At 41.9% G+C, this 15,447-nt stretch overlaps 1 protein-coding gene across 14 annotated transcripts in view; it reads left to right on the top strand.

Moving 5' to 3' along the window:
- The window catches only part of CAST (calpastatin), a 107,119-nt gene that overhangs the window by 38,201 nt on the left and 53,471 nt on the right, over nt 1–15,447 (top strand). The window lies entirely within an intron of this gene.

The following is a 15,447-nucleotide window of genomic DNA, read 5'->3' as shown; positions in this document are numbered from 1 at the left end:
CCCCCCCCAGCCCTGCCCTCACTACTGTACGGACCTCCGTTTTAGAGAATGAGCTCACTCTGTATAACCTTTCCATGTACCTGATACATAGTGGGTGTGGTGTGGCATATGTTGTAACATGTTTTGGTTCTGTTTCCTTGAACACAACCTGAGACTGTGGTCAGATAACATCCCTGAGAGGTACTTTGTATCTGTGTTTCAAGAATGCAAGGTGTTTTCATAGAGATTTAACAATCTCTTCTGGACTGTTAGGGTCCCCGTGTTCCTCAGGAACAGGCAAGAGGCAAATTCGTTATTCCTATTTTACAGCTTGAGAAAATAAGGCAGAGTTCAGGAAACTTCCTTAAGGGGCCAGACCTTTGGTTCTCTGATTAGTCTTCTAGGAACCCACCTATACATCAGAGGAACAAGAATGGTCAATCAGCCACTCTGGAAATTTTCTGCTGTATGATGTGTTTTGTCCAGTGAAAACCTCTGCATTGCAGAGGTCAGTAAGGAGTGGCATCTGCTGTTCAAAGGGGGAAACTATTTTGTGGTGTATAAGTACCGAGTGTCTCTTCCTGATGTTTTGTTTGTGGGCACGGACTTCAACTTTTGCACACTGATTTTTCAGTATTTAAAAGGATATTTGTTGCTGGGAATGTGGTGGGAAGGGAGTGATGTCTGGGTTCCAGAAGACAGTATAGTATTAAAGTAGTGACATTTAGCAAAATCATGCTGAAGTTGGAAAGGCTGCATCTGCTGACTAATGGAGAAAGGGTAAGGGGCCAATAGCAATCAGGGTGGAGTGGGAATCCCTGTTTGCACAGCTAAGACCCTTGGTATCTATTAGCAAAAAGTGAGCTTTGCAGACTGCGCAACAGTGTTTATGAAGCAACACATTCAAGTATAAATGTTAGCTGTGGCTCAGTTCACATGATTTTAGAACAGATTCCTAGTGCATGAGAAGAGTTGGTTATATAGTATTAGTGGTGAATTTAGTTCCTTGATTGTTTTCAGAATTGCTTGAAGAAGAAGGATTCCTATTGATGTGTTTTCATTTGACAACCAATTTTATTATTAAATTCAAGAAATATTTATTGAGCACTTACTATGCAGAAGTAACCATGGTAGATGCTATGGGGATACAAATATATGGATCCTGTCTTCACACAATATAGCAAGAAGCTGGCGTTCTAAGAACAGAAGTGACATAGCTAAATGAGACTATGTAACCAAATGAGACTTTAACTATGTGATAACTTTTCATGTCCTGAAGCTCATTTTTTGGAAGATATTTTATAGAGAGCTGTTAAATATGTCCTGAGAAACAATACAGAGTGGTAGTTAAGAGGTCAAATTCTTACTTTCTTCATCTGTAAAATGGGTATAATAAGAGTATTAACCTCATGGCTGCATTATTATCACATTATGTGAAGTACTCAGCTAATGTCTAGAATACAGTAGTTTTCACTAAATGTAGCAGTAACTATCACCACTCTATTCTCATACAGATTATGCTGATCTCTTCTTGTTCTGAAACGTATTACGGTTACTTTCTAATAATTTATTATTACTGCGTAGTGTAGGCAGGAGAGCACCAGGGCAACAACATCACCTTGCTAACGGTAGGATTATACACAGCCCCCGCCCAAATCTCTGATGTCCAAGTGTATGGACTTGCTCAGAAGTCAGCATGTCTTAAAAGAGGTTGTAAAGTACCCTTAGAAATTGGAAATAATGGGGACGTCTGGGTGGCTCAGTCAGTTAAAGCATTTGCGTTCAGCTCAGGTTATGATGCCAGGATTATGGAATCGAGTCCCGCATCGGGCTCCCTGCTCAGCAGGGAGCCTGCTTCTCCCTCTGCCTGCTGCTCCCCCTGCCTATACTCTCTCTCTCTGACAAATAAATAAAATCTTAAAAAAAAATTGGAAATAATGGGTCTGAGCAATTATGGCTTTCCATAAAAATAGCTTAGCTTACTTGTTCTTTTTTTTTTTTTTAAAGATTTTATTTATTTATTCGACAGAGATAGCCAGCGAGAGAGGGAACACAAGCCGGGAGAGTGGGAGAGGAAGAAGCAGGCTCCTAGCGGAGGAGCCTGATGTGGGGCTCGATCCCATAACGTCCCAGCTTACTTGTTCTTAACCAGGGGAGGTAGCACCCAATTAAAGGGTATCTTAAAATATGTGAGTGTGCTTTTGGTGATGCTCTAGCACTGGGAGCAAGACAGTCCTGCTCACTTAAGAATTGTCCACCCAGGGGCGCCTGGGTGGCACAGCGGTTAAGCGGCTGCCTTCTGCTCAGGGCGTGATCCCGGCGTTCTGGGATGGAGCCCCACATCAGGCTCCTCCGCTAGGAGCCTGCTTCTTCCTCTCCCACTCCCCCTGCTTGTGTTCCCTCTCTCGCTGGCTGTCTCTATCTCTGTCGAATAAATAAATAAAATCTTAAAAAAAAAAAAAAAAAAGGATTGTCCACCCAGGGATGCCTGGGTGGCTAAGTTGGTTAGGCATCTGCCTTTGGCTCAGGTAGCGATCTCAGGGTCCTGGGATCGAGCCCCAGGTTGGGCTCCCACCTCAGCGGGGAGTCTGCTTCTCCCTCTCCCTCTGTGCTCTCTCACTCTGACTCTTGCTCCCTCTCAAGTAAATAAATAAAATCTCAAAAAAAAAGAATTCTCAGCCCAAACAGTTAGTACCCTGTTAAGAAACGTTGGGTAGCTAACATCTTTTTTTAAAGGATTTTATTTATGCACTTAGAGAGTGAGCATGGGGGTGGGGTGGAGGAGCAGATGAGAGGGAGAAGCAGGCTCCCTGCTGAGCAGGTGGCCTGCCACTGGGATAAGGGGCTCAGTCCCAGGACCTTAGAATCATGACCCAAGCCGAAGGCAGATGCTCAACTGACTGAGCCACCCAGGCGCCCCTAACATTTTTAATTTAAAAGCTGTTCACATAGAAAACATGAAGTGCGATTGTTTGTGACAACCATTGTACTTTCCTAGTATGCAGATTATTAATTCAATATATCAGAAAAACTATAGGAGTAAATATGTTCCTCTTATAAAGTTAGACACATATTGGTGCTAAGACATACATTCCAGATTCATGTGGTTTGAGAGCATTGTGAAGCATAATGAAAAAGCAGATACAAAGATAAATATGTAAACAGGAGAGCATAGACTGTGGGTTTTTTTAATTTAAACTGGACCGACCAATTAGGTAGCTCACATTTGGGGAAAAGTAAATAGTTCCACCTAAGAAGTAGTGATACCTTAGAGATATGTTGTTGATGGATTCCTAAGGAACGAAGACTGTAACTGTCATCTAAGCAAAGCCTCTTTAATTGAAGAGATTTGTTAAAGCCCTCTAAAGAGAAGGTTATTGGTCTTCAGAATGCAGGCCAGGAGGGTAATTCCAGGCCCTAGGGCTCACCCAATCCTTGTCCTAGGATGTGCTACACCCCCTTGGAATTCTCTAAGACCGTGTTTCATAATGTGCCATCTGGAGAGTATTTGCATCAAATTCCCCTGGGATACTTATTTAAAAATGGAGGTTTCCCAGGCTCCCCCTCAGATTTACCCAATCAGAATCAACAAGGAATCTATGGTTAATGAAATCCCTGGATAAATTTGTACACCTGTCAAGTTTGATAACCACCATTCTAAACCACCATTCTAAGAAGGAAGTTGGTTTATACAGAGCCTTCCTATAGGCCAGAGGCCAGAGGAAGACCTTAGCAGTGCGGTAAAATCTCAGTGAATTTACTAAAACTTCTAGCTATCCACAGGAGATCAGACTTCTGAATCATACCGAGGCTTCCTCATTAACTGACTGATAATGTTCATGACCCACAAGCAAGGGCCTAGACCAATCCTGTTTCACTCAAAATTGCCGTAAGAGATTGTGGCCGGCTTAGTATGCAAGCATACCCTTTGGATTCTGTAAACTCTCTGGATTCTGCGATGGGTTGAGGTTCCCTGCATAAGTGATAGAAGTGTGAAGACCTAGAGCAGACCTCAGAGCCTCTGGAGTTGCTCTGCTCGGAGCTGTTAGTGGAGGGGGCAGAGATCCCTGTTCCTCCGTAGTAACCGGGAGCTCAGTCTATGACGTAGTGTTTCTTTATTGCCTGTACTAAGAGGGTAGCCAGAGAAAGCAGTGGGGACAGCGGGGAGTAGAATTATTTGTACATTTTTCAGTTACATGTGCTTTTTATATTTCCTCCTTATCGTGAAAATAGAAAATTGCGTTTATATCCAGCATGGCAAATAAAATATTTTGCTATAACTCCATTACTATAGCTAGTCACTGTCAGAATCCTGGAATATAAATATTCTCACGCTAAGATATGGAACGGTACCTTGCGTGCTTTGACACGTGCATCTTTTCATAATATTTTATTTACAGAGATGCATCAGGGGGCTTGGTCTACAGCAGGAAATTGAATCGGGTAGCCAAAATTTTTATCTTCCAGGATTCTTCTCTTTTCTATTCACCATCTCTTTACTTATCTCTGTCTTTAATTTTTTTTTAAAGATTTTATTTATTTATGTGACAGAGAGACAGCCAGCGAGAGAGGGAACACTGCAGGGGAGTGGGAGAGGGAGAAGCAGGCTCCCAGCAGAGGAGCCCGATGTGGGACTCGATCCCGGAACACTGGGATCACGCACTGAGCTGAAGGCAGACGCTTAACGACTGCGCTACCCAGGCGCCCCTCTGTCTTTAATTTTTTATGTCACAATTTAATCCAGTATTTATTTCTTTGTACTTGGGATAGAAAGGGCTTCTTCCATCAGAATTCAGACTTATATTTTTAGACATGCACAATGTGTTTTAATGTTTGAAAGTCTTTAGATGGGGAATGTATGTTCTACTTTGTCACAAAGCACATTACCTTCTCTTCATACTGACCTGACAGACTCATTCACATCACCTAGCAAATAATTGCATTTGAATTTTAGGCCCCAGTCTACAAAGATAGACAAATATTTATTTTCTGAAAACTCAAGTAGTCATTTGAAAATTGTATCCTTATGTAACAAAAAATATATATATACACTTACAGCCAAGCTGCAAACTGGATGTGTGTAGCATTAGGGGTTTCTCTCTTCGTCCAAAATACCTGCCTCTAAAATGATAGCAATATTGAGGTTGGTGATGTCTACTGTGTACTCTTGCCTTATCGTGTAAGAAGCGTGAGGGAGGTGTAATCACAAGTATCGAGTGTCCCTGGGTTTTAGAACACACAGACTGGAGAGGACAGGTATTCTTGAGGTATTGCAGGGCTGTCTTTTTAGGGAACATCTAGGCTCTTCATTAACCTCGGCTGGGAATATCAGCACCAAAAATCTTCCTCTAAAAGCTGGCTGGAAAGTATTTTTGCAAAATAATTTTTTGAATCCTAATATCTTGTGTAGTCTGGCTCCTTCCTTTTAACCCAATGAAAGTATGAAGAGACTAAGTTTGTCCCCAGGAAAGAAGTGCCAGTGGATTATAGGTGGTAGAAAATGTTGGTATTTCACTGACCACTGTAAAGCCATCTTGTTTTAAACTGTCTAAAGCAGTGATTCTCTCAATATCAAGGAGTTTCAGAATCACCTGAGAGGCTTACACCTTTTCAGTCTACACCCTTTTTCTCTCTTCCTCCCACTGTTACCTTTCACAGGCTTCTCGAGTGTTCATTATCTCCCTCCTCCCCCCATACTGTCTGTGAGTGACTTTTCCTGGTCCAGGAATCACTGAGCTAAGGTGTTAAAGCTTGGCCAGTTACGTTGCCTTACGCACAGTTTTAGTACAGAATGTTTAAATTATTGCAAATACCTATATATTTTGCATAAAGTTTCAACGGTTCAAATTAGTGATTGTTTTTCCCTAGCAGTGTTACAAAACTAAATGATCATCCATATGATATCTTACTGTACATTTGAATTTTAAATCAGTCAATCAAGTAATTATTGTATGGGATTTTTGCCATAAAGTTATCTGTATCACTAAGAAACAATGTATCCCCTTGCTGAATATTCAGAGATCCAAAAGGAAGGGTTAACTTCTTTTGGCTGTTGAGTTTGAGGCTTTCCCTTGCTTAATTATTGCAGTGATTGGTGCTGAATTATTCTCAAATAATGTTCTTGTGGTGAGACAGGATTTCTAGCCTCACACATTAGAATTGTTTCCTTCTCTAGTCCTTCTGATAGTCATATTCTTATACCTCTTCAAATATTTCCAGAGACTGAAAGTGATAAACAGTGATGTTTGCAAATATTTGCAATTAAAATCTTTGCACAATACCCCAATTGATTTCCAATTGAACTAGTGATAAACCACATCTTCTCTGTGTATGTACTTCTCCACATTCTCCTACAGACCAGTGAACTGAAGGTTCATTTGCTATTCAAAATGGAGAGACAATCAATAGGAAAAAAATAAAAGCTTAACAAAGAACATTCTAGGTAGTGCTGATAATCTGAAAATAATTCTAGAATGCTCTGGGGGAGGGGTTAGGTCCAATAGTATGTATGTCATTTGGAGAAGCTCTCCAGGATCTAGATATTTAAAAATAAATGGAAAGAGAAAGAAACCAACCATTTATTAATTTATCAGACAACTAGTGTGCTAAGTGATTTACAGAAGGCTTCATTTCATCCTCTTGAGAGGATAAATTTTGTGGGGCACCAGGCTGTCTCAGTCGGAAGACCACACTACTCTTGATTTGGGGTCATGAGTTTGAGCCCCACATTGGGAATAGACATTACTAAAAAAAAAATTAACTTTAAAAAATTTTAAAGAGTTGCTTGCATATTTTGCCACTAGGTAAGAGGGTACGAGGACAGATTTATAAATGAGAAGACTAAGGCTCAGAGAGATTAAATAATTTACCCTGGGTCACACAGATAGCAGGGTTTTATTTGATTCTAATGTTCTTTTCAGTAGGCTAGTCTTATAATATCTTCCACTCAGTAGTTTATATCTAGGTAGTTTAACTGAGAGATGAATATGTATCTAAATTCAAAAACACTAGAAATCAATATTATGTTCCCTTTTGTTATACTCAATATCTTAATACGGTTGAAATTCTCTGATGGATGAGGTTTCCTGCTTGTGTGAAACAGAATGTTGTGCACTGGAATTAGCAAGTGATAGTTTTGTTGACAGAGTTTTTTTTTAGGTGTTTAAGTAGGCAGCAGAGAAGGGATAACTTAGCTATTTTTGAATATGTAATTTTTAAATTGCAGATTAAATAGTACATCCCTGAGAAGTCCCTCGCCATTCAGGAAATACAGAACTTTTTACTTAGATAAGCAGCAATGTTCATCAATTCAAATGATCAATTTACATCAGTTTCAAAAGAAGCTTACTTTAAAAAATCCATTCTTCTATTTCACTGAATTTTTTTCCCTAGGGGAAAGTGGGATAAAATGCAGTGAAAGGTACTGTTATTATTATTCCTGTTTTATAGACGAGGAAACTGAGGCACAGAGCAGTTAAGGCATTTGCTCAAGTTCACACAGCTGGTAGCAGAGCTGGAATTCAAACTCGAGTGTCTGCCCACAGAGCCATTCTCACTCACCACTAAACACCACTCCCTCTTTAGTATTTGAAAACCTTAAACTTGGTATCAGCAGACATGTGTGAATTTGTTTTGCTTATGTGGTTTCTGGAATGACATTTGATTTCATGTTACATTTCCATTTTGATTATTTGACCATCAGCTTGGACAAGGCAACTTTGTTATTCTTATTATTTAAGGCTTCTTATTAAGAACGTGCTTCAGTGGGAAGCTAGATGTTGTGTGACAGGCCCATCTCAGTTCCCACATGATTAGTTCTTCATAAGCTCCCTCTCGTTTCCTGTTAGAGTCTGTCCTCCTTGTAGAGATTGAGGTTGGAAGTTGATTTTATAACACAAAGATTTATAAAAGTTCTCAAGTTCTCTCACCATTAGGTCTACAGGAAGGAATGAGTTTGAAAACCCAATGGAAGCCAAGCTGAAAGGCTCTGAGACAGTTGTTCAGCAGAGCTTAGAATATTTTTTTAATAATAATCATGCCATCAGTAACCATATATACATTAACGAGTGCATAATCTTTTAGGATTTGTAAAAATCTGTGCTCCTGCTACCAAGATTCCTGTTCCCGTTTTATCTAGAATGTAGATCTAGAACATAGATCAAATCCAAAGAAAATTCCATTATGTAAAATAATAGTACCCTTTTTTCCTTAAGAAAGGTAAATAACAGTACGTAACTTCTCAAAGCAGGGGTCACCACAGAACTGCTCTACCATGGTGAGACTGAAGAAGGAGAAACTTTTGAGGCTGTTGATATTAATAAAATTTTCGAAAATCACTGATTTGAATTGATTTACCATGTGCTGGCACTGAGCCAAGCACTTTGTAAACATACCCTCATTTCATCCTCACTGTTTTTATACACATTTAACAAATTGAAAACTCACATTTGGAGAAGTTGGGCAGCTTGCTGAAGTTACACAGCTGGAATTAGACTCTAGGTGTGTGGGACTCCAGAGGCTAAACTCCCCTCTTTCCCATTTGACCATCTCTCATTGGGTGCATTATGTAATAAGCTCCACATCATTGTAGCATAGAATATCAGAGTTGCTGAACTATAGAATTCTCAAGCCTGACAGCTTACCGATGAGGAAACCGGGTTCCAGGGAGGTTAAGACTCAAGGTCACACAGCTCGCCAAGAGCAGTCAGTCTTCCTCACTGTTCATTATGTATCTTCTATTATGCTGAAATTGCTTGACTCACAGTCATGAAAATTCTGGGCAGATAAACCTTTTCTAGGGTAAGGATAAGAAGAAGAAAATAGGCTGTCTTTTTCCGGTCTAACCTCTCTGCTTTATCTTGGGCAAAGTCAGACACAGTTGGAATGATTTCATGCCCAGGATCCCTAGAAGCATGAACACAACTTCAGAAAAAAAGCTGCCTTTCTACTCTTTAGAATGACTGAACAGGGCTCTGTGGCTTGTCCTTTCCTTTGCCCACAAAATAATTACCATTTCAGGAAAGAAACAACCCTGGAAAACCAGAGTGTGCAAAGCAGTGAAAGTTGCCTTATACCCGAAGTTCAACTTCATGTCTTTTGTGGATTTTTTTTGTTTGTTTTTTTTTTGAGCACTTGGGGTGGCCCAGTGTCAGAGCTTATAATCAGTTACTCACAGGGTGTGGCCAAAACTTCTGTAATCTCTGGCGTGGATTTAGCTCACAGATGAGACTTGGCTATTGTCGTGGTTGCCAGGCAACGTTTGGATGTTTATTTTGAGATTTGCCCACATGTTGCATCAGAGGCCAAAACTTCATGTGCTCTCCACTTCCCAGAGCAAGAAGAGCTGAGACTTCTATTTTTATCTTAAGTCTCAGTGTCCCTTTTAATATATTTCGTGAATGTACAGTTGAGACGGAATCCCCGTTTCCCCCAGGTAGTGTTCAGATTGCCTCATTTTGCAGTACTCGACTTCATTTCGCCTACTGCAGTCAGGACCGAGTATCTCTTCCCACCTCTAAGGCTTGCTCAAGCTGTTTTGCTCACCTGGAATGACTGTCCCGTCTCAGCCTCTATCTCGTTTTTTTTTTAAATCCAAGTATTTTAATTTTTGGAGAAAGAGGAGTCCACTTGTTACAGCAAAGTTCATGGCCATCACTGTCCTGTCTGTGCTCAAATCCAAGCCCTTCTTAACTGTGAAATCTTAGATAAGTTACTTAACTTCTCTGAGCCTAAGTTTCCTCATTTATACAATGCAGACAATAATGGTTACCTCCTAGGATTTTTTGAAGATACACTGAAATCAGATATGCAAAGCACCTGTCACTGTCACCGTTTCCGGCACATGGGAGATTGTGTAGATAATAGTTTTATTCTCTCCTGTGAAGCCTTTCCTAACTATCTTCCAAACACACGTCTCAGAAGTTTTCTCCCTCTTCTCATGTCTTGTAACATCACGTTGTACTTAAGATCCTATCACAATCAACCTTATCTCGTATTATGTACACACTGGGGTGTAAGTGGGTGCCTTAAGTAGGTCTTCTGGAACAAAGTAGATCTGTGTGTTCTCCCCCCAGAGAGATGGCTCCACTTCATTCCTAGATGATTCATTGTTTATGTTTCATTGGAATCATGTTTTGTGTCACAATTAAACACGTTCTTTGTTAGGTGACTGTATTGGAGTCCTCCTTAAGAACATCATTATTACCCTGAATAATTAAAGGCATGGGAAGAATGTATGTCATGGTGTGACAGCATGGCGAACAATGGACAGACTTAAACCTCTGAATATTCATCCTGAAGTGAATAATCGGGTCATTACAGAAAGAAAAATGTAAACCTGGGTCCATAAATGGTGTTTCTGAGGAATGTCCGTGCTTTCCTCAGAAAGCCCCTCTTCTGGCCATCGTTTGTTCCAGGTGTTGTAGAGGAAGTGGCTTAGGGCTGTTTTTGTGTGTATATATGTGTTTTTTAAAGGTGTACAACTCCCTTTGGAAGATAGTAGTGATGGAAATGACTAGATATTTGAATTATGTTTTTCTAACCAGTTTTCTGGCTTGTGCTTTGAATAAAATTTCTGATGATGGAGTAAAACTTATGTAAGATTGGTTTTGAGCCATCAGATAATACTCTTGTGTTTATTCATGCACAAATTCATAATTTATTTAACAAATACTTGTTAGGCAACTGCTGTTGCCAGGCTCTGGGGATGTGCAGCAACTGAGACAGGCATGGCCCCTGACCTTGTGGAGTTCAGGTTCAGGTCTGTCTTATAAGTTCGTGACGAAAGAACTTCTTTATAAAAAATCCATCATTTTCTTTCTTTCATTATTTGAGATTGTTATTAAAAATAATCTTATCTATTCAGTAACAGATGATTTGGTTTTCTTATGTGCATCTAGCAGCACTGGTTTTAAAAGTTAAAAATCATTTATTTAGAAAATGTTTAATATTTATTTTGTGTTTTGCCCAAATTGCCCTAATATTTGGTATCTAACTTGACCCTCATAATAACGCTGTAGGGTGCATGGTATTCCCTTATGGGAAACTAGATGCTTAACAGGTTTAATGGGCTTGCTGGTGGAGTCAGGGCCACTGAGAAGCCAGAAGATTGAAACTTAAGTATTCTAATGTATTAATTATGTTCCCAATTCTAGCTTAAAAAAGAGAGGTATTAAACGATATTTTTGGGCCTCCAGGGCAGCCTAGTTGGTTGAGTCCCGCTCTTGATTTTAGCTTAGGTCATGATCTCAGGGTTCTGAGATTGAGTCTTGTGTTGGGCTCAGCAGGGAGTTGGCTTGAGATTCTTTCCTTCTGCCCCTCCCGCTGCTCCTGGTCAAGGTCACTCTCTTCCTAAAACAAGTTAGTCTTTAGAAACAAAACCTATATCTTTGTTAAAATGAAACTTTAATTGATGATTGGAAAATGGAAACAAAGATTGGAATCAATAATGATTTATTTCAGTAATCACTACACCCAATATGTAAGCTTGAACCCAGGACCCGAGATCAAGAGTTGCAAGCTCTTCTGACTGAGCTGGCCAGGAACCTCTCAACAGTGATTTTTTTTTTTTTTTTTTTAGCTCCTCTCTGCTACTATGTACTTAGCACTGTAGTAGACATTGTGGGGAGCAGAAATGACCCCTGTCTCATGATCGTTTTATAGCTTCACTGATAACAAGTGACATGTACTTAGAAATGAGCGCAGGAGGGGCGCCTGGGTAGCGCAGTCGTTAAAGCGTCTGCCTTCGGCTCAGGGCGTGATCCTGGCGTTCTGGGATCGAGTCCCACATCAGGCTCCTCCGCTGTGAGCCTGTTTCTTCCTCTCCCACTCCCCCTGCTGTGTTCCCTCTCTCGCTGGCTGTCTCTCTGTCACATAAATAAATAAAAATCTTTAAAAAAATTAAAAAAAAAAAAAAGAAATGAGCGCAGGAACCCTCAACACAGCAGGTGAGGAAGTGTCCAGGTGAGAAGTACAAACATGTTTAGGGGTTGAGAAAGTAACATGAGCTAAAGCAGATTCAGGTGTTGTATCTTGAGCTAAATCCTCAAGGGTAGGGATGGGTGGGGCCTGAGCAGGGAAAAGCCTTCGTAGGCAGTAGGAAGAGCAAGATGAGAGGCCCAGGGAAGGAATGGAGCATGATGGCCATGGTGGTGGTAATAATAACTAGCGTTTGCCCCTTGCTTACCATTTGCCAAACAATGTTATTACTAGTTCATGTACATTAACTGACTTATTCTTAAGCCATATGGGGTGAGAATTATTACTGTTCCCATTTCATAGGTGAGGACACTGAGGTGCAGTAACTTATTTGAGGTTGCACATGAATTCACCGTCAGCTGAAATTCCACCAGACGTTCTTGAGCCCAGAGCCCCCCTCACACTCTTAACCAGTGAGTCATGCTGCCTGATGAGTTGCCTGTGAAACAGGAAGGACACCATCCTAGCTGGAGGGAAGACGTGGTATGGGTCATAGTGAGAGATAGAGTGGAGTAAGTAGGTTAGGCCAAGTAGTGAAGAGTCTAAAGTTCGGGCAGAAGATGTTGGACTTTATCTAGGACACAGTGTGAAACTTGGGAGCTTACTCTTTCATCACAGTGAGAATATGCTACACACTTTTTCAGATAAAGTAGGCAGCCGTAGAAAGAAATGGAAGCTAGAGAATGGGGTAGGTCGGGGGGGTGGGGGAGAACAAGGCATGGAAACTATTAGACGGCCTTGATGTAATCCGGGTGTGGGAGGTACGTGATTAGAATAGGAGTGTGGGTGGCAATAGAAATGACAAGGACGGAATGGTGATGAGGACTGGAAGCAGCCCTGGACCCGAACCCAGGTGATTCAGGGCCAGATGACTTCCCTCCGTTGTGTCATGTGGCTCTTACGGCAACTCCAGAGGCAGGTGGTTTTACTCCCATTTTACAGCTGCGGGAATGGAGGCTGCGGGAGGTTAATGTGGATCAGGAAGCGCTGGAGCAGGGAGTGAAACCTGCATCTGTCTTTCTCGATATCCTCATTTTAGGCAAAATAATGTGGTCTGGTGATTAAGTAGGGCTCCCGGAAAGGTATAGAGGATTGTTCACATAATGAATGGTAAAGTCCTGGGACAAATCAGCTTTCTGAGGGAGCAACAGTGTAAGAAGGCGGAGGGCTAGTGACTGAGGTTGAAACACAGGGAAGAATGGAGCAATCAGAAGAGGCTTCCGGAAGGAAACGGGTTCAGAGAGCGGGGGAGAGAGGTCGGAGTTGCTCTGGCATAGCAGCCATGAGGCAGAAGACGGTCAGGGATTCAAAATGGAACTGTGGGTGGGTCAGCAGGTGGAAGAGGCATGTGCGTACGTGTGGCAGGTGTTCTAGTAAGGCTCCACAGCAGAGGCAGCCGGATGTGGGAAGGGTGATTCGTGCTGCGGTGGGAGGACCTGGGGATGCTGCCCGGGAGGGGTGGGGACAGGAAGATGGGTTGGGCTCAGGAGCACCCGTTGACTCATCTGCTGGCCCGCTGTGTGTACCACGCCAGCCAGGGCTGGGAAGAGAGCAAGGTGAGGTCGAATGACGTGAGGGAAGGTAAGGAGGACTCTGTCAAGCCAGCTGACAGCACCTGCCAAGAACTGAAAGTCTTCTGGCACCCCCAGGCAAGGGAGGGGACTCTGTTTTTGTGGTAGACCGAGAACTAAGGAGCTGAGGAAGTGATTTTTTTTTCATCAGCCGGATTTAATGGCAGTGGAATGGATGAGCAAACCCTCTAGGACCCAGACCCTCCTAAGGGATCCCTTAATTTGCCCAGTCCAGCCCATTCAACAGCAGCTGTGCGTGAGCTCACAACCGTCTGCAGTCACATCCAGCTCCACACGATGCTTGAGGTTGGTCCTTACTAGACAGCGTGCAGAATCAAGGAAAAGCCATGGACAGAAACCTGCCATGGGTAAGAATGGGGTCAGCCGATGAGTGGACCCAACAGGTGGCTCTTCTAAAGGGACGCCCTCTAGTGGAGGAGCAATTCCTGAGGCAGTGACACGGATACCTGACTGTAGAAAGTGCTGGAAGTGGACACAGAAGATGCCCATCGGGACAGCTCGCGGTGGTTGTAATGCTGGAAGTTAACGCGAGGGCTGGGAGCTAGCGAGATACACCTGAAAGGAAGGGTATGCAGGGTTTGGGTATTCTGTGAAGAAAAGCAAACCAGTAACACATGTGTGAATAAAATAGCAAGGGAGCGACGAGTGAGGTGTGCTCTGAGAAAGGGGTGGCTGGCTGCTTGGAGCTGCTGTTCTGCATTGGGAGATGGGGAGGGATTAGAGCGGGGGCGGGCGGTCTTTAAAGGCAAGAGAAAGGATTTCTGTGTGATGCAGTGGGCAGCAGGCGTCCCCACTGGTTCTAATTTAGATGTGGGTGAGCGTGCCAGGCAGGAAGACTAATCTGTCCGAAATGGGTAAGAGGGCTAAAAGGCTGGACTTCAGGAGCCGTTTGCAAAAAATGTGAAAAAGGGAAGCGGTTTCTTTTTTTGTTTGGTTGGTGAAAGTTTTTATTTAAATTCCGATTAGTTAACATGTAGTGTACTTTTGGTTTCAGGAGTAAAACGTAGTGATTCATCACTAACGTAATAGGTCGGGCTCATCACAAGTGCCCTCCTTAAAACCCATCACCTATTTAACTCACGCCCCCACCTCCTCTCTAGCAACCCTCAGTTTGTTCTCTGTAGGTAAGCGTCTGTTTTATGGTATGTTTTCTGGTTTTATGGTTTACCCCTTGTAGTCATCCATTTTCTTTCTTAAATTCTGCATATGAGTGAAATCATGTGGTATTTGTCTTTCTCTGACGTATTTCACTTAGCGTAATACCTCTAGTTTCATCCACATCGTTGCAAATGGCAAGATTTCATTCTTTTGATGGCTGAGTAATATTCCATTGTGTATGTATACCACTCTTCTTTATCCATTCATCAGCTGATGGGCATCTGAAGGAAAGCAGCTTCTATTTTCCAAGGGTCTTAAAAGCATACCATCTTCCCTTCCTATCTGTAAGTGTTTACTGCAGTAAATTTCCAAATTTCTGACTGTAGCAAGTAAACAGATCTGAAGAGATTTTGTTAAATAATGTCATATTGATTAAGTACAGGATTAAATCTTTTTTTCTAGGTTGCAGTTACTCTCTCATCAGCATTGGTTTATTTTAATGCAACTTGACAATACAGCAAGATTATTTGAGGTGGTCCTGAAGCTTAGAACTCAAACATTTGTCGCATAGGATTCTTTTCCAACCTCTGTTAGAGCACTTCATTTGTAACATAAACCTGCTGCTGGTTTATCTTTCCGGACTCCGAACTCTTTCAAGGCAGAGCTGGTGTCTTCTTCACCGTGTATGCTCAGCGGCCAGCTCATTGCTTTTAAAATAGCAATTGTCGAATGCGTGGGTGGAGTATGATTATAATGTACTTTTTCTCTGTTCTTTGTTACCCTGATACATGTTTTAATTTAA

The sequence above is a fragment of the Ursus maritimus genome, unplaced genomic scaffold (assembly GCF_017311325.1).
Source record: "Ursus maritimus isolate PB19 unplaced genomic scaffold, ASM1731132v1 scaffold_5, whole genome shotgun sequence".
NCBI lineage: Eukaryota > Metazoa > Chordata > Mammalia > Carnivora > Ursidae > Ursus > Ursus maritimus.
Note: the sequence above shows the minus strand (reverse complement) of the source record. Positions and strands in the feature narration are given on the sequence as shown.